The 19,526-nt window shown below is 48.4% G+C and overlaps 1 protein-coding gene and 1 non-coding gene across 2 annotated transcripts in view; both read left to right on the forward strand.

The window, feature by feature from the left end:
- The window catches only part of ABTB2 (ankyrin repeat and BTB domain containing 2), a 202,579-nt gene that overhangs the window by 64,674 nt on the left and 118,379 nt on the right, over positions 1-19,526 (forward strand). The window lies entirely within an intron of this gene.
- LOC125126599 (small nucleolar RNA SNORA18) lies at positions 7,642-7,777 on the forward strand. The gene has a single exon (XR_007134704.1). It is a non-coding gene; the product is annotated as a small nucleolar RNA SNORA18 (small nucleolar RNA).

Genomic DNA, 19,526 nt, shown 5'->3' on the forward strand with positions numbered 1-19,526 from the left:
TTTTTAGTTCTTTTGGAGGTATACCCAGAAGTGGGGCTGCTAGAGCACATGGTAGTTCTGTTTTGAATATTTTGAGGCATTTACATGCTATTTTCCACAGTGGGTACCATTTTACAGTCATACCAACCGTGCACAAGGGTTGCATTTTCCCCACATCCTCTCCCACACTTGCTATTTTCTGATTTTCTTTTTCTTTCTTTTTTTTTTTTTTTTGGTCTTTTTGCCATTTCTTGGGCCGCTCCCGCGGCGTATGAAGGTTCCCAGGCTAGGGGTCTAATCGGAGCTGTGGCCAGAGGCACAGCAACATGAGATCCGAGCCACGTCTGCAACCTACACTACAGCTCACGGCAACGCCGGATCGTTAACCCACTGAGCAAGGGCAGGGACCGAACCCGCAACCTCATGGTTCCTAGTCGGATTCGTTAACCACTGCGCCACGACGGGAACTCCTGATTTTTTTTTTTTTATTGTTATTTCCCCAATACAGTTTCTTTTTTACACATACATGTATGCATTCTTTTTTCTCACATTATCATGCTCCATCATAAGCAACTAGACATAGTTCCCCGGGCTGCACAGCTGATTTTTGGATAGTAGTCGTCTGGACGGGTAGGTCATTGTATATCCTTCCTGTCTTTATGTCTGTGGAGATGCACCTTTAAAACAAGTGTGATCATATTATATGTGCTTTCTTTATGGAAAATGGCTTCTCTCTCTTGCTGGGTTTTTGTAAAAAGCTATTAACCTGCATAAATATTTTAATTCTTAATGTCAAGGGACTAAAACAGGCTAAAGCAGAAGACTAGGTTGGGCTTTGTTTTGTTCTATTCGACCCGGTATATTTTAACCCCTGTTACAATGAATCCATTTAGAATCATCTTTCAATTCTGTTTTTGTGTATGAAAAAAAAATTTTTTTTTTTTGGTCTTTTAGCCATTTCTTGGGGCGCTCCCGCGGCATATGGAGTTCCCAGGCTAGGGGTCGAATCGGAGCCATGGCTGTTGGTCTACACCAGAGCCACAGCAACGCGGGATCCGAGCCGTGTCTGCGACCTATACCACAGCTCATGGCAACGCTGGGTCCTTAACCCACTGAGCAAGGGCAGGGACCGAACCCGCAACTTCATGGTTCCTAGTCGGAGTCATTAACCACTGAGTCACGATGGGAACTCCTGAAAATTTTTATAGTATAAACTTGGGGGCCTTTTTCAAATTTCCATCGTAGAGTCAATACAACTGATTTGCTGTGACTTAGGAGTCCTTTTCAAAGGTCTTCAGGGTCTAGGCCTTTCATCTTTGGGAATTTGTTTCTCATGAAGGTGTTGAAGGGAAGGCAGTTGGAAATAGTGGAAACTGGAGTCAGCTGGCCTTGGAGAATGCCCAAAGGCCATTCTCATTTCAACTTTAACAAAAGCAAAGCTGGGAGGGCCATGCAACACTTACCTGGTTTGAATTGGGCTCATAGGTGCAATTTGACATCTCCTCTGGAGCCATGGTCCTTTTTTGGGATAGTCTTTGCCTTTGCCATCTCTCAGGTTTTAGTTACCTGCCCGTGCCCCCTGCCTTGTTTAGGCCCCAGGCTACAGTGCTCCTGGCTCATGTCCCAGGCCCTACTCTGGCTCCTGCCAGGAAGGACCATCGATCGCATTGGTTGACTTTAGTAAACCACTCGAATGGGAAGGAAGATTTGGGGTCAGGGTAGCCTCAAGTTAGAGCGTGAGCAGCGTGGGTTTGTGGGGTCTCAAGAATGCCATGAGTGTTCTGGTGGTCCTGGAGTCAGGCTTGGGTAGATTCCAGCTCTGCTGCTTACCAGTTGTATGTCTGCAGGAGGCAAAGTGCTTTGCCTGTCGAAGCCTCGCCTTCCACCTCTGAGAATGATAGGATAAAGGGTTTTCATGAGATTGGGAACATGCCCAGCTCAGAGCCCAGCACATGGTCAGCCCTGTAGCTTTTGGGACTTAGAGACCTTGTGGACATGCCATGGTAGATACTCCTACAAGTCATGGCAAAATGTTGTGTTGATGTGCACTTTATTTTTCCTGGGGAGAGGATCCATTACCTTTCGTGAGATTCTCAACACAGACCACGACACCGTAGGGACGCTGGTGTTCAGGGCTGCTGAGGCAGTTGTCCCAGGACCCAGATGTTGACGAATTGACACGCAGGCCCTCCTAGACCTGGAAGGGCAAAGTCGAGTTTGGTTTGTTCTTTCCGTCCCCGTCAGAACTTGACTGATCATAGATTTATGCAGTTGACCCACTTTCTCCAAGGGCAGAGCCAGTTTTCCAGGCGGTGCCGATGTCAGAATTGGAAAAGCAGATTCTCAGTCAGCCAACGTGACCTCTGCAAGAATGGCTGTGTTGCTGGCTTTCCATTTGAAGGCAGGGATAGGGGCGGGGGTATGTGATGAATAGCCCCAGAGGGACTGTGACGGTCACTGCTGATGTTATGCCCAGATGCAGGAGCGTCTAGAAGAGGAAGGCTGTGCCTCATGAAGGGGCCATACGGGAGAGCGTTTCTGGTGTTTGGTGCTGCGATCCCTCCCTCCACCTCCCTTGTGCACCCGGAGGGGGATTTCTACAGCAGCGTGGAAGCCTGGCTCCTAGGGCAGTGGCCTTGGGCACATGGCTGAGGGTTGTCTTTCACAGTCAACCCCTGTGCACCTGTGAGTCCCTAACCACCCCTTCCCATGTCACCCTTCCCTGGGCTGAAAACATGACTCAGAAGATTAATGAGGCAATGGGAAAATACCGCATCCAGTGCTCTGTCCCTCTGTTCCTTTCCCACAGACCTGATCCAGAGCCATCACAGAACTTGGAAAGGGCACTTGGCTTCTAGGGAACCAGCTATTGGAAATCTTTCACGACCCTTGCATTTAGAACAGCCCCCCGTTGTGTCCTCGGTTCTGGCTCGTGTGCTTTGTTTATGCAACAGGTGTTTTTAGATGAGGGACTAGAAATTGATGGAGAAAAAGTCAGATGGGTTCAAGGATGGATAGTGGGACAGACAGATGGATAGATGTGTGATAAATACGAATAGTCAAATGTAAGTGACAAACTCTGGTTCACATGGTGGCTGTCCAGGTGTTCATTGTAAAATGCTTTCAATATCGCTGTGTGTTTGAAGATTTTAATAATCGAATGTGGTTGGAAATGAGATGAAGTGTTTGGGTGTAAAAACTCTGGGGATTTTGTGGATTGGGGATTCCACATCTCCTCCCACCCTTCACCATGGTTTCCCCATTGTTTTCAAGTTCTGTCTTCACGGCCTAGTCACTGTTTGGGACACTCGGGGGCATGTTCCAGGTGATGTGGATACACTAGTGGCAAGAGGGTCCTCTGACTGTGGGACACATGCGCTTTCGTTATTTCGAGGGCAGATCGGACAAGCCCTTGTGAAAAAAGTTCTATGTGGAGTTCCCACTGTGGCTCAGCTGTATCATGAGGTATCTGGTATCATGAGGACGTGGGTTCCATCCCTGGCCCTGCTCATTGGGTTAAGGATCCGTTGTTGCTGTGGTGTTGGCTGGCCCGGGCTGTCGACCCCTAGCCTAGGAACTTCAATATGCCACGGGTGCAGCCCTAAAAAGCAAAAAAAAAAAAAAAAAAAAATCTATAGAAAAAAAATTTTTTTAAATGATCACGGAAACACAGAGTGAGGAAGGGGCTTGAGCTGCTGTGTACTGAGGTTTCAGGAATGGCGCTTCCAAGGAAGAGGCATCTGAGCCAAGACCTGAGTGACCAGGAGGCACTGGCCTTGCAAGGATGAAGGCAGGGGCACAGCACAGGTGGGGAGAAGCTTCCACAGAGGCCCAGTGGCGGTACACACTAGTGGACCGGAGGGAAGGAAAGAAGGCCAGTGGGTGAGAGGAGAGAGTGGTTGAGAGACAGGTCAGGGGAGGTAGCCAAGACTTACAAGGTAGGCCTAGAATGTTCTTCCAATTTCAGGAGGCAGCCAAGCTCGAGGGGGGCGGGGGGGGGGTGCAGGTGCGGATCCTGCAGGGCAGACCTCAGGGTACCATTCACCTTGCAAATGACGACTGAGGGTCCCCAAAGTCGAATAATGTATGTTAGGGCCCTGGCTTGGGCAGAGAGGCTGTGTGTGTTGCATAAAAACTGTCTCCAAACACTGGAAGAGGTTTGAAAAAGAAGATCTATTTGGTGACTGGGGTCAGCTGATCATTCATAGCTGTAGAATTTTCCCACCCCCATCCCAGGAGCTCAGTTCCATTGATGCATATATTTTTGTAATTATCATACAGTAAAATGGGCTCTGGGGGACGTTTATACGGTTCTATTGTATACATTTGGATAACCACTGCCACAGTCAAGATACAGAACAGCTCCCTCACCCCAAAAAGCTTCCCCCTGCTATGCTTAATAGTCACAGCATCCCCTTCCCCCACCCGAGACAACCACGGATCTGTTCTCCATCAGTGTGGTTCTGTCTTTTGAAAGCATCATACACATGGACTCCTGCAGTGTGTAACTTTTTGAGGTTTGCTTCTTTCATGTAGCACAGTGCCCACGAAATATGTTTTTAAGCCCCAGAGGGCATGTTGAAAATGATAGTCAAATAGCTTTTGTTTTTCTGGGTGTGAGGGAAGCAGGGGAAAGGCAGCATGAAAATGGCAACTGATGGTGAGAACCAAAAACAGGAGTGGGGGACGCAGAGGTGGGCACTGGGGAAAGGATGAGAGGAGAATGAACCTGGTGTGGAAAGGGAGGTTGCATCAAGCTGTCTCCTGGAAAGGTTTGGTGTCAATCTTTGCTTTTCCCCCAAGAAACCTCGGGTACAGGAGGTTGGGTTATGGAGTTGAATTTATTTGGAGAACGTGCCCACAGGGCTGACTCCTGCCAGGTACATGGGAGTCCAGGACCAAGGCTGTGCTTTGGGTTCCATTCCATCCAAAATACAAGCTGCAGGGGGGGCCAACTTTTGGCTTAAACAGGAAACAGTGGACTAAAAGGAGAGGAGCACTGTTGCCTCCCTGTGACCTGGGTCCCCATTCCTGAAAAGTCGTGAGAGGCCGGCCAGGGCTGCCGTCTTGGGCTGGGAGAAGGGCTGGTGAGCTCTGCCCAGTTCTCGACAAAGCCAGACTTCCTGAGTGGATCTAGTGGTTTGTGCACATGTGTGACGGGCTGAGTGTGACAGGACCAAAGGGTGGGGCCGTGAGCCCCTCTGCTTCTGGACCCTCCTCGGGCCTCTCTGAGATCACGTGTGCCGAACGACTTTGTAAGCCCCAAACCTATTGCGGTCTTTTCATTGTTCTTGTCCATTTCTGCACCTTCCTGATTAAGAGGCCTGCACGACCATTAAAGGAGGGGAGTAAGAAAAGGCCAACCTGTTTTTCCATTAGAGAGGATGCCTTGCCGGGTTCCTCTGGTTACCGCCTGAGCAAAGCGCACACCGGGTCCCGCTGCATAATGACAGGTCCTCAGAGACCCCCCGATAGTGATCGATAGTGCCCGCCTAGCTCTGGGGCTCGCATAATGAGCTGTGCGGCCCCGCCAGGGTCGCCAGCCTGCCTCGGGGAAGCCTCCCCTCCCCCACTGTCCACTTCTACAACAAATGTCCCCTCCCCACCCGCCACCGCCACCGTGGTGGGGTTTCCCTTTGATTGGCAGAGGCCCTGTTATTTCCGCCTGGGCTGCCTGACAGCCTCTCCGCCCGGTCTAATTATGCCGGCTCTATTCTCGGGTCCTGGCGACCCCAGGAAGGCTTTATCAGATTGTCCAACTGACCGTGACCAGATCTCCAGCACCTGCCTCCCTTGCTGATTGAGGAGGGAAGGTGTTTATACGCAGCCGAGCCCGGGGCTGATTGACTGGCCAGGGTCCTGGGCCGAGGACCGACCGTCTAAGTGTCAGTGATGAAAAATGGAGCCGGCCTCGCCACCCAGCCTCATTAACGCCCCTCGGGGTCCAGGCAGTATCAAGTGGGGTGTGTGCAAGCCCAGTGCCTGCTGCCATGGCTCGGGCCCTCGGGGACAGGTGTCCAGCTGCAGCAGTGTTGCTTGGGTCCATCTCTTACCATTTTTATTGTCCTCTGCTCTCTCCGTCGTTCCTGCTCGGGTTACCCATTCTCTGCTTCCTGTTCATGCTTCTCTAATCCATCCTCACTGTGGCTTCTCACCTTTGTCTTCCACCCTCACACCTTTCTTCCAGGGGCAGTTTTCAGAGCAGCCAGTCAGAATTCCTGTTTGGGGGTTGATTTGTTGATGCGACGAGGGTTCTGCTTCTGAGTCCTTGGGGTTGCCTGTCTTTTTCAGGCACCCCACGGGTGTTTCTGGTTCTACACAGAATTTCTGGAAGGCAGCCCAAGCAGTGGGGCAGCTCCCTCAGGTAAATGGCCCATTTTGATAGGAACATGAAATTAGCAAGGTCCTTTAGGCTTCCATTTGCTAATTGATCACCAGTAGCCTGAGAGAAGGTGAAGAGCTTTCCAAAAGCCAGGCTATTTCTGCCCTCTTGGATGATGGGGTTTGGCCCATCGCCTCACTTAACCTCAGCATCCCTGGGCTGAGCCGAGTTCTCTGTCTGAGAATCATGGGGAGGGCTTTACTGCTCCAAGTGGGATCTCTGGACCAGCTGCAGCATCACCTAGGAGCTTATTAGAAATGCAGAATCTCAGGCCCCACCCCAGACCTCCTGACTCAGAGTCTCTGTTGCGTGCAGGGATCGTGTGTTTACTGCAGTTGGAGAAACTCTGTACCAGGACATAAGTCTGGTAAGGAAGCCTTCCTTTGGATTTGCCAAGAAGTGAGAAAACTCAGCAACTTTCATCAAACTGGCTGGTGAAGAGTTCTCCCTTCCTTCTGGCTGGGGGAGGACCTGGTCAGGAAACAACCAGTTTGTAGTGTGTTTGCCAAGATTAAGGAACCAAATACAGGTTTTGGGCCCCCGGGACTACGTTTCTTGGCAGCTTCTCCTTATTCTCAAGGAAACGTTTTGACCATCTGAGAAACAGTGTCCTCTAGGGCCAGCTTGGATGGTACCCTCTGGCTTGGCTGGTGACAATTTTTATGTTTTGACCCATGCCTTAAATGACTACTACTTGCCTTTGGTTAAATTTGAAACTTTGAAGCTTGGGTTTATGGGATGGTATTTTTTTTTCCCTCAGTATGTATTTTAACATATGCTAAATAGAATTTGCTCCTTGCTTCCTGAACCAAAAGAAAGCCTTTTAAGTAACTTTTATTGTACAACTACTATGTTTAAGGTAGACACCGTTTTAAAATATGGATCATCAAAAAAGAAGCAGACTGGAGTTCCTGTTGTGGCTCAGCGGTCAACGAACCCAACTAGGAATCATGAGGTTGCAGGTTCAATCCCTGGCCTCACTCAGTGGGTTGAGGATCCAGTGTTGCCATGAGCTGTGGTGTAGGTGCAGATGTGGTGTAGGTGTGGTGTAGATGCAGCTCTGATCCCGAGTTGCTGTGGCTGTGGTGTAGGCCGGTGGCTACAGCTCCCATTCGACCCCTAACCTGGGAACCTCCGTATGCCTCTGGTGTGGCTCTAAAAAAAAGCAAAAAAGAAAAAAAAACCCAGCAGGCTAAAGTTTTCTCTACTCTCACAGTTGAAGATAGTGTCTTCAAGGTGCTGGGGCAAGTTTAGAGGTTTTCATTACAAATTGTGATCCTGTTGAGGTCTATCCCGACAGGGCTTTTTCTATAAACCTGCATCATTGGAAACACCTCATAGTGCAACTCTGTGGTTTCCTTTACTCATAGAACTAAACTACATGTTAGATCTGTGGGGAAGAACTACAAGACAGCTGCTAAATAAACTACAAAAAAACCTAACAGGGAAACCTTTTTTGTCTTGGGTACTGGCCTATCCCAAGGATCTGTACTGTTGCAGGGTGCGATAGTTTAGGAGTGAATATGATTTGAACTTAATGCATGTTTAAAAGGGGAATTTTGAAGTGGGTCCATAGATCATTGACACGAAAGAAGCCCCACTGAAACAACTGTGGCCTGACATGACATGTGGTTCATGTATGCACCGAGCAAAAATTCTTTTTGAAGGGGCTACCTTGAAGGTAATAATGGAAGTATTGAAAGGACCCAAAACATGGGCGAAAGCCGTGGAAAGAGAATCCTTAAAAGTTTATTGACTTCAATAATTTTATCTATGTTACGCATAATAAAAAAAAAAACCTTTAAAAAAATGTGATCTCTCCATACCATTTTAGAACCTGGTTTTCTTCAAGATATTGCTTAATATGTTATCAGTATCTTTACAAGTCATGAAATAGAGCTCTTCTACATTTTTTTTTTTTTTTGGCCACAGTGTAATGCAGCTTAATGTGGGATCTCAGACCAGGAATTGAACCCAGGCCACAGCAGTTGAAAGCTCTGAATCCTAACAACTAGGCCACCAGGGAACTCCCTACATATTCATTTTTAATGCCTTACAAAGTGTTGCATTATACGGGATGTTCTGTTTAATGGATTTATATAATTCATCACCCACTTATGGGCATTTGGGTTTATAGTATTTTCTGTTACATCAGCATTGCCATGAACTTCACCTGTAGCAAAATATTCGCAAATGGTCTTCATGATTTATTTAGAATAACTTTTTGAATACATAGAGAGAGAGAGAGACAATGTTCCAAAAAAGAGAAGGTTGACTATGAGTCTCAATTCCATCCTGAGATGTAGCTTTATTATGTGTCTATTAACATCAACTTCAGATGACTAAGCCCCCAATATGCTGGAATGAGGTGGTGCAGCTTCATTGTGGGAGATGGCTTTTAGGAGTCATCTGGATTTTCTGAAGAAAACAAATTATTTGGGTTCTGCAGCTCAGTGGCCTGCCCAGCAGGCAGCCACAGAGGGCCGTGCTAGAATGTCAAAGTCTGGTTGGCAAGGCATCAGTGATAGTTATAGGATTGTCTCAACAGAAGGGCCCAGGGGAGGTACAGAGGCTCTTGTAAGTGACTGGGAAGCATGACGCTATAGGTATGTGCTGACGCCAAACCCTGGAGAGAAGCGATCCAAGGCTTGGGTGTGGGTGGCTATGCGAAAGGGGGAACTAGAGGTGGTTTCTAGCCGGGGCAGTGCTAGCAGCCAGGATGGAAGAGGGCCATGGCCTCCATACCAAGGGTAGATAAGGATTCACGAGCTAGCCTGGGTAGAACCAAGATCTGCTATCTTGGGTGGGAGGGGGGGGCAGGTGTTGGAGAACTTCCCCTGTACACGGAAGGAACATCAGAACCTAGATGCCCACGCCTGCCCTGGCAGAGAGTCTGCTGGGTGTCCTGCCGTTGCTAAGCCTGTGGTTTGGGGTGGAGGTTCTCATTCCTGGAGTGCCAAGAACTTAGCGGCAGTATGTTCCCCTCCAGAAGGCAGCTCCGGCCACTTAAATGCCACCACCTCCTCCTGGCTGGGAAAAGCCTCTGCAGTGTTGCTTTATGTGTGGCACAACCCGGGCTTTCCCATTTTCTTCACTATGCTGTGATTAGTTATGTGCTGTAGTTAGTTCTATTTTCTCCGGAAAAGCAGGATGATGTAGGGACAGCCGCCAGGGATTGTGAGTCCACCAAGCTCTTCACTTAGCCTGCTGCCTCCTCCAATTACTGAGTCACCTTTGGGTAGGTTACTTCTCTGAGCCTGAGGGTCCTCATTTATAAAATAGGGTGGTTGTAAGGATGAGAAGTGATGACATCGGAAGTAGCTAGCTGGATAGTAAGCTTAAATTGCCTTTTTTTTTTTTTTTGCTTTTGCTTTTTCAGGGCTGTATCCTCGGCGTATGGAGGTTCCCAGGCTAAGTAATGAATCGGAACTATAGCTGCTGGCCTACGCCACTGGCACAGCCATGCCAGATCTGAGCATTGTTGTCTGCAATCGACACCACAGCTCATACAATGCCAGATCCTAACCCACTGAGCAAGGCCAGGGATCGAACCCTCATCCTCATGGATAATAATTGGATTCGCTGTTGTCGCTGAGCCATGATGGGAACTCTTTGCCTGTTTTTATTGAAGACTTAATGAGTCTAGTCTGTAAGAGTTGATGGATCGTTATTTGTGGGCACATCCCACTAGCCATGCCTGTTAGGTTATAATGGGGGCCCTGAGGCCAAAAGGCTTAGGACAGCCAGCCCGCCTCCTGCCTCCCAGACCTGGGCTGGGAAGACAGTCACGGCCAACAGATGATTGAACTGTGCCTTTCTCACAAGGAGAGAGAGAGAAAGAGGGCTCCAGGGGAGCTATTGGAGCTCGGAAGGTGCTGGGTCACTGGAGACTTGAGGAAGGCCTCTGACCCGCACAGGGAGGACCGGTGAGGGTCTCCTCTCTGACTTGGATGCTAGAGCCAGAACAGCCCACCAGGCAGGTGGCGGATTCACTGCCCAGGATCTTGGCCTGGCCTCAGCATCAGCTCCAGGCTCATCCCCATCTTCCTTTTGCTGCGTTGTGTAGTCCATTGGTCAACCCTGCACACGCCAGGGTCCCATCCAGGCTCCATCCTTTCTATTTGTGACCTTTGGCAAGTCCTTAACCTTGTCGTGACTCAGTTCTCATCTATACAGTGGGGACCATAGTACCTACCCCAGGGAGTTCCCACTGTGGCTCAGAGGGTTGATAACCCAACATAGTGTCCTTGAGGATGTGGGTGAAGCATCTGGCATTGCCATAAGCTGTGGTGTGGGTGGAAGACGCAGCTTAGATCTGGCATTGCTGTGGCTGTGGCATAGGCCTGCAGCTATAGCTCTGATTCTACCCCTAGCCTGGAAACTTCCATAGGCCACCAGTAGGTCCCTAAAAAAGAAAGAAGAATAAATAAAAGAGACCATAGGGTCTCCCTGAGGTTCAATTGAGTTTATTTATGAAAAGCATTTAGAGTAGTAACTGATAGAAGGCATTTTCTTTATCAGTGTTCGCTAATGCTGTCTGTCTGCCTCAGGCCTTTCATCTCAGCATCTTTCTTCTTGAGAGCAGAATCCTGTCTGATCCATTTAACCCCCACAAAGTAAGGATTCCTAAATATTTGTTGGAGGCTCAAGCTAGGATCCCAGATAGACCTGGGTTCAAATCCTAACTTTGCCCCCGTCTGTGGACCTTTGACTTCTCTGGCCTCATCTGCAAGATGAAGTAAAATAGACTCTTCTGAGGTTTTAGTGAAGATTAGACACATGTAAATACATGACAGTAGTGAGCTTTCAGGAAATAGTGGTGCCATTGCTGACGAGGGCAATAGCGCCCCAGTGATGCTCAGTCTACCTCATTAAGTAGGTGCTATGTGCATTTTTTTCAGGTTTCATTTTGCAGTAAGAGGATGATTGCTGGTTTCTGTTTAGTTTTCCCCAGTGACTGTCAGAATGTAGCAAGTCAAACAGGACACCTGAGCTAAAGGCATCCTTTCCCACCTCTCATAGCCAGGCCCAGAGAGCTGCATTGTTTTGTTTTATGTTTTTTTGTTTTGCTTTTTTAGAGATGCACTCACAGCCTATGGAAGTTCCAGGCTAGGGGTGGAATCGGAGCTAGCCTACGCCACAGCCACAGCCACACAGGATCTGAGCCATGTCTTCAACCTACACCACAGCTCACGATAACACCAGATCCTTAACCCATGGAGTGAGGCCAGGGATCCAACCCACATCCTCATGGATCCAAGTCAGATTCATATCTACTGTGCCACAATAGGAACTCCCCAGAGCTGCATTTCTGTATGTACTTTTCACACAAAAGCCATCATCAGATATCAGATCACCCTGGGGTTAACTGTGGCCTTTGGAGTTCACTGGGCATCCATAGTGGCCAGGATCATTGGGCATCTTCCCAACCTCTTTGTGGTGGTAGCCTGGCTTGAAGCACCTTCCTGTTTCCAAGGTGGTGCCGAGGGTCCTGCTTGGAAATTACGATGCACAGCCTTGTGTGTGTGGTGATTTAGTTCTCACGCAGGTACCTGGGCCATGTCCGCTCCCACCAGGGTGTTGGCCATTTGGGAGACCTGGCAGGTAGTGAGCTCTGTTACTCAGAAGCTCCGACCCTACAGGAAGCTGGGGGTGGGGTGGAGTCAGATTGAGGACCCGACTCTGTCCACTGTGTGCCCACAGGGGCTGGTGACACTCAGCCATTCCCTTAGTGCATCACAATGGAAGCCAGCACATTGGACAGCTTTAGTTGGCTTCTCTGTGAGTTCAGGGTGATGATTATTGAATAGAAAACTTCAGTATCAGCTAATCCCCCAAGTAATTCTCAGAATGCTGCTCATGTGAAGTGCACCACAAGAAAAGCTTCCATGGCCAAATGTGTTCAGAAAATGCCTTACACTCTCTTTCCTTCTTGGCGTTTTATAATACGCTTCTGCACATTCAAGGCTCTGAGAAGTCCTGCAGTAAAGGAACAAACTTAACATTGTTTACCACAGTAACGCCCAAATAAAATTCACTGTGAACACACTTTTTTTTTTCTCGTGACATCTATTAATATCCCCAGGGGCTAGGTAAAAACACTGAAGATATCTGGTTATCACCAAAGAGTTTTTAACAAGCGACATGTGAATATTATTAGGAAAGGAGAATTTGTTATTTTTTTAATAAGACATTTAGAAAATAGAATTAAAAGTGCTTGGTAAAAAAATTTTTCTTTTTTTTTTTTGTTGGTTTGTTGTTTGGTAGCCAGTTACGTTTACATTTGACCCTAAAATACTCAGTATCTCATCAACCCGCAGCCCTCCTGAAATACCAGGGTCATGACCTGCTAGAAGATGCCTCCAATGGGGGTAAGACTCGAACGTGTAATAAAGGTAAAATAATAGCATTTCAAAGATGTTCTTTAAGAAACTCTGGGTTAGTAACTAGGGTTGTTTGTTCAAGTAGTTTCATTTGAACCTCTAAACTTACTTTCTCAGCTAAGTGGGCATCTCCTGAGCCTGCCCCTGACCTAGCTGGAACAGCTAGATCAAGCAGTATTAGATTGGAGCAGGGTGAAACATTCAGGGTTGTCGACTTATCCTGAAAAATATTTCTCATATACTTTGTGTCTTTGGGGAATGGCACTCATCCACAGACCTGTCTTGCAACGGAATTGCTTTGACAAGAATCACTTGAGAATAGAGTGTTCTCGTAATCCTGGACCATGGATCTGGGGATGGATGACCAGAGCCATCCCCCCACCCCCACTCTGCCCACCCTTCCCTCCCCAGAAGCCTCACTGCTCACTTGGTCAGTCTGTTCTGATAAGGAATGGAAGCATGGGGCTGCAGGTCACATGTTATTCCTGGATCCGAGAGTTCATTAGGTCACCTCCGAAACCTCTGTGCCAACTCAACAAGAAACAATGGATCCGCTGCAAGCCCTTGTTTATTATTAAAGGCCTCCAATTGTACATCCCTCTCGCCCCCTCGCTCCTGCGGCTGGTCAAACTAATTTGATTTGACATCCTGGCATTCGAGATTTGTCAAGTATTGTAACCCTAAGCGGTACTAATATTGAAAACCATACTTGAAATTTATGTAATCCAGATGTGCATGCCAATAAAGAGGAGATGAAATGGCAGGCTCAGCCCGGGGGAGGAGGAGGGAGCTGAGTGGTGGGGGAGTTGTGTGTGTGTGTGTGTTGTGTGTGTGTAAGAATCCTGTTGCCCTATATTTTTTCCGCATGGTATCTAGAGCCAAGAAAGACTTTATGTATTAATATTTTCCCTTAAGAATAATAACTGGATTATGAAGTATAGCTTTAAGTAAGTACCAGCATCGGTTTTATTCACAGCCAAGAATAACCGGTTAAGTTTGGGGGAGCAGGAAGATGATCTATTTTAAGTGCTTTTTAAAACTTTTAAAATTGGTCAAGACCCTCTAACGGTGTGGTGTGGTCGTGGGAATTATTAGTCACACTGAGGCAGGATGTTTGACATGGCTCTCTTTAGTGTCGAATTGTTTTTCTATTTGAACATGTCCTTTTTCTCATTAGAGGGCATTTGGTATCGTTCAAAAGCCCTGCCCCCCCACCCCCACTGTCCAGGCCTAAGAAACAAAGGCTTTGACCCCTGAGCTGTCAGTTCCAAGCCCTCCCGGTGTTGGTAATGCCCAGTTGCCTTTCTGTTTTCTGGAAGCTCAGTGAATTGCTGAATTAAATGTGAAAAGATGGAGTTCCCGTTGTGGTGCAGTGGAAACAAATCCAGCCATGAGGTTTCAAGTTTGATCCCTGGCCCTGCTCAGTGGGTTAAGGAACTGGCGTTGCCATGAGCTGTGGTGTAGCTTGCAGGCGTGGCTTGGATCTGGTGTTGCTGTGGCTTGGCTCCAACTGGACCCCTGGGCTGGGAACCTCTATATGCTGCGGGTGCAGCCCTAAAAAGCAAACAAACAAAACGTGAAAAGGTCTCTGTTCAGGTGTGTGAGGGTGGCCTTGCTTGGCCCAGCAATGGCCGCTGGCACCACCTCCAGTGGGACAGTCACTCTCCCTGCCCATGGCCCTGCCCACCTGCAAAGACGACCACAGAGTTTTGTCCAGCTGACCTCAAAGGAATAATTCACGTAGCTCACCTGACAGGTGGTTTGGGGTTGGAAGTTTTGGTGTCCTTGACCTGAAAAGCTGGCAGAAAGTATTGTTAGTCCCTAGCTTGCCGAGCGTAATTAGCAAGCACCTTTAACTAGAGCTGGAAGCCCGGGGAAAACTGGCCATGCCAGCCAGGAAAAGCAGACAACAGATGATACAAAGAAGCACCGAGCTGGGTTCCCTGTACATGGGGGTGACTTCTGGTGGACCTGGCTTCTCATAAAAGCCATGGCTGCAGTTGGTACCAATGCCGTCTAGTTATTTCCAGGCAAGAAACCCAAGATGGGGTTGTTGTTTTAGCCCCTCTGAGGGCGGAGTAAGAGGGAAATGAGGCGGAGTGTTCAGGGGGAGCTTGCAGCCTGCCGTGGTCCCCGCACCAAAGGGCTCTGGAGAAAGTCTAGCATGTGTTGTTTCTGCAGCGGGCAGCACAGAACGGCTCCACTGGGTGTTTACCAGCTTTTCTCTTGTCATAACTTAGGGCCCTCAGTCCAGGAGGGTGAGGAGGACGAAGCCTGCATCTCACTCTCCTGCGCAGAGCCTCAGCCTGTGGGCTCCCGCCGTGTTCTGACGCAGGTCTTGAGTAAGGAATGCTGTCCTGGCTCCAAGCCAAACAGATTCCAAATGATGGAATCGGCTGTTTCCTGTTGGGTTTCGAGGTGAGGGAGTCAGTCAGTGTGTGGTGCAATTAGCTCCCCCCGTTACCCTGTTTGTTTATTTCACATTCGCTCAAGGCCCATGGTGGAATGGGGCTCTGGGCTGCGCGTGGCCGGTGTGGAGCGCGGGAGAGTCAGGGCCACAGGGGAACCTTCATCCGCTCTGCCCGGCTCCAGCGGTGCTGGGACTGGGGCCCCAGGCAGGAGGCAGACGGTCAAGGCTGCTGGTCCAGTTCTCTCCACTGACATCATTGCTGCCTGAAGTGGAGGATGACTGAGGAGGAGAGCAGGCTGGAAGTGGGAAGCAAGAACTTTTCAAAGTGGGAAGGCGTTGTGGCTTTTCGAGGCTCGTTTGCTCTGTGTTGCACCAGGCCGGGCTGGTGCGGGCTGACAAGTGTCTCATGGGATCCCAGACTGAAATGCGGATCTGCACATCTGCTGGTCTGACTTTGTACCTCCCGACCAGAACAGAGACCTGCTTGGCCAGAAAAAAAAAAAACAAATGACCTTGCTCTTTTCTTTTTAAATGTTACCTAGCTGAGATGTGCATTTCGTTGTCATTTGTTTGTTTTAAATATATAGTATAACCATTCCAATGTACTGCTTCATGCAGGGCTGCATAAGATCACACTAGACGGGCTGTAACCAAAACAGAATCATAGCATCAATGAGGGGCACCGTGAGAGCACAGCCTAAGTGGAGTCGTGGTCCTAAGGTGGAGAGGGTAGCCTGGTGGCTAAGAGCTCCAACCTGGGAGTCCATGATCCTGGGTTTGAATTTTGGCCCTGTGGCTTATTGGCTGTGACCTTGGCCTCTCCAACCTTCTAACCCCCTATTATAAGATGAGATGGGGGAGGGGCAGTAGAGGGTAAAGGAGTAAAAGGTACAAACTCTTAGCAAATAAGTAGAAAATAAGCTACAAGGATATATTGTATAACACGTGGAATATACCAGTACTTCATAATAACTATAAATGATGTATAACTTTTAAAGATTATGAATTCACTATTTGTATACCTGTAAGTTACATAGTATTGCACAGCAACTGTACTTTAAAAAATTTTTAGGAGTTCCCATTGTGGCTCAGCAGGTTAAGAACCCGACCAGTATCCATGAGTATACAGGTTCCATCCCTGGCCTCGCTCAGTCGGTTAATGATCCAGGGCTGCCATGAGCTGCGGTATAGATTGCACGCACAATGCAGTCATGGCTGTGGCATAGGCTGACGTAAGCATCTCCTATTCGACCCCTAGCCTGGGAACTTCCATTTGCCACAGGTGCGGCCCTAAAAAAAAAAAAAGAAAAATTTTGGAGTTCCCGTCATGGCTCAGTGGTTAATGAATCCGACTAGGAACCATGGGGTTGTGGGTTCGATCCCTGGCCTTGCTCAGTGGGTTGGGGATTCAGCGTTGCCGTGAGCTATGGTGTAGGTCAAAGACGCGGCTCGGATCCTGCGTTGTTGTGGCTCTGGTGTAGACCAGCGGCTACAGCGCCGATTCGACCCCTAGCCTGGGAACATCCATATGCCGTGAGAGCGGCCCAAGAAAATGGCAAAAAGACAGGAAAAAAAAAAAAAGAAAGAAAAAAAGATGGTACCAACCATAATCTGGCCTGAGAAGTGAGAGTGCCTAACAGGAAGTAAGCCCTTACTACTTGTAAGCTGGTGGCATAATGATTGTCATCTCCTCTCCCATAGCAACAGCCTGTTTTGGGGTGATGCCCTCCATGCAGCTGAATGTCCGATTTCCTTCCTCTTTTCTCTCCGATACCGTTGCATAGGGGCATATAAGTTCTTAGGAGCTGTGACCTTGAAGCCAGACCTTGTGGCCACTATCATTTCCCTCCCATGCGCCTATGACAGAATCAGGTCCAGTTTCATCCATCTCTGCTCAGACTGCTCAGCTGTGAGATCCACCATTCAGATGGATTGGAGGAATCTTAAAGTGTGAGCACTCTGGGGTAGTGTTATCTGGGGCCAAGCACTGGCCTTCGCAGGGTGGAGAGGCCAGCAGAGCCAGCTGTGCCCCTCCCACATCCTTTGCCAGCTCACTCTCCAAGGCTTTGAACCTGGATTAGCCGAGGCACCCCAACAGAGACCCCAGGGCCTCCAAGAGCTGGCTCTTCAGGCCTGAACTGCCTGAGTTTTCTCTTCCACTTGCAACTTGGGTTTATTCCAAAACCAAACAACAAAAGCAGACCCCCCAGTGTTTTCCTGGCTCACTTCTATAAAGCATCACAACCGTGAACCAAAGGAAACAAAGATCTGAGCCTTGCGATAGACAGAAAATTAGATGAAAATTATTCTCCGCACTCCCTTCCCAGGTCCCAGGAATGGCCAAAATAGTGAACCTCTTAGTAGCTAAAAATCACGGAGTTGTACTTAAGTGCCCACCTGCTACTTTCCATACATTATTTAATCCCCTTAACAACCCTGTCAGAGAAGTGCTATTACTGTTTTTGTTCTTTCACAGGTAAGGAGACTAGAGCATAGAATTTAGTAACTTTGCTGGAGGTCACCCAGCTAGTAAAGGCCAAATCAGTCTTAGAACCCAGTCTGGGATTAGACGCTGCACGTGTTCACCACAGCCCTGTACTGCCTCCATGATCGTTATAAATTATAGTTATAAAAAATAAACTACATGCACATGTGATTTTAAAAAGCGGAGAGCTATAATACACAATTTTCTCAGGTCAGTTTCCCAGTTTTGCCCTTGTACTGTATTTACGTAAGGCATAACCACCTAGGAGAATTAAGTGAAAGGCACAGTACACAGGTGCTTTCTATGTGATTTTGGTAGCTTCTCATTGCATCTCTAATTATTTCAGAATAAAAGGTTCCCACAAACAAACTATGGCCAGCGTTGTACTGAATTTGGATTGTACATCAAGCACTGCGCTAATAAGCACTTTACACATTATTTTATTGAATCCTCCCAGCAGCTCAGGGAAGTATGGGTGCTTTGTTATCTTCAGGTAGGACGAACTGAAGGTCGGCAAGATTAAATAGGTTGTATAAAGTCAATAGAACGTGATGAGTTCCCTTGTGGCACAGTAGGTTAAGGATCTGGCGTTGTCACTCCATCGGCTCGGTTCACTGTTGTGGCGCAGGTTCAACCCCTGGCCCAGAAACTTCTTCATGCCATGAGTGCGGCAAAAAAGAAAGAAAGAAAGAAGGAAAGTGGTGAGGCCACTGGGTCTTTCTGATTCCAGGACATGAACTCATCATGCTTCTTTGGATGTATGAATATTTAAAAATGCGCGGACGTGGGGGCCAGCTCTGTGTCAGGCTCAGCCGTAGGGAGGGTCAAGTTCCCCAGGTGACAGCAGCCCTGGGACCTTGTTGGGTCTGTGACACAGACCTGAGAAGAAATCAACCCAGTCAGTCACTTGCCATCATCTGGATCTGTTCTCTTTCCCCACCCTTCCGCCTATGGGTCCCTGAAGGATGGGCATTCCATACAAGCTCAGCAGCCCTAGGGGTATGTTTCTCTGGCCCAATTGCAAGTGTTCCTCACATCTCAGTGGAAGCGCAGACTTTGGGTTCAGACCTGGGTTCAAAGCCTAGCTGGGCTTCTCACGAGCTTTTATACTTTGAGAAAGTTACTTTAAAAAAAAAAAAAAACTGTAAAACCCAGGCATAATAACCTACCTCCTTGTTTTACTACAAATATCCAGCTGCACGGATGCCCCTAAGTACTGATTTCCACGTGCTTGCTCAGCAAACACTGAGCCCTGCCAGGCGCTGCGCCCAGTACGCATGAGCCCGTCGAAGCCTCTGCTGAGGTTTGGCATAGAGGCTGCCAGGGATACAGGGGCAACTACGCTATGGTCCTGCCATCAAAGAGCATGTGATGGGTCATGGGGCAAAAAGCAAGTTCCAAATAGTTACAGAGAATGAACCAGGGGGAGGGCGCCCACCCAGCCTTCCTCTGGATCCAGACAGAGTCGGAGTGTTGGACCCGAGCCAGGCCCCTTCCTGGATTCAAGGACATCGCTGCGATTTGGAAGAGGGAACATGATCAATCACCATGTTGGATGGCACCGGTGATTATCATCTTCATTTCCATCAAAGGTGTCTTGTGACAGGGGATCGTCAAGTTCAATTTAGTCTGAATCAGGACACAGCAAGGATTTATTTTCTATTTCTGCCCCAGGCTGAACCTGTCTTGAATAATTCAGGGTCCATCTACTTCGAGACACCACGCTTCCCCGCCTTCTAGCTCCTGCACTGCTTTATTCAGGGTTATGTGGTTGCTTGTTTCCCCCAAAACGTACCCATCTCCAGTAATGAGCGTAGTTAGGAAAGCGCTACAGGTGCTGCTCGAAGTCTAGAGACCTCAAGGCGGAAGCTGCACAGGGTGAAGGGA

This window comes from Phacochoerus africanus, chromosome 4, assembly GCF_016906955.1.
Source record: "Phacochoerus africanus isolate WHEZ1 chromosome 4, ROS_Pafr_v1, whole genome shotgun sequence".
In the NCBI taxonomy this organism is placed as follows: domain Eukaryota; kingdom Metazoa; phylum Chordata; class Mammalia; order Artiodactyla; family Suidae; genus Phacochoerus; species Phacochoerus africanus.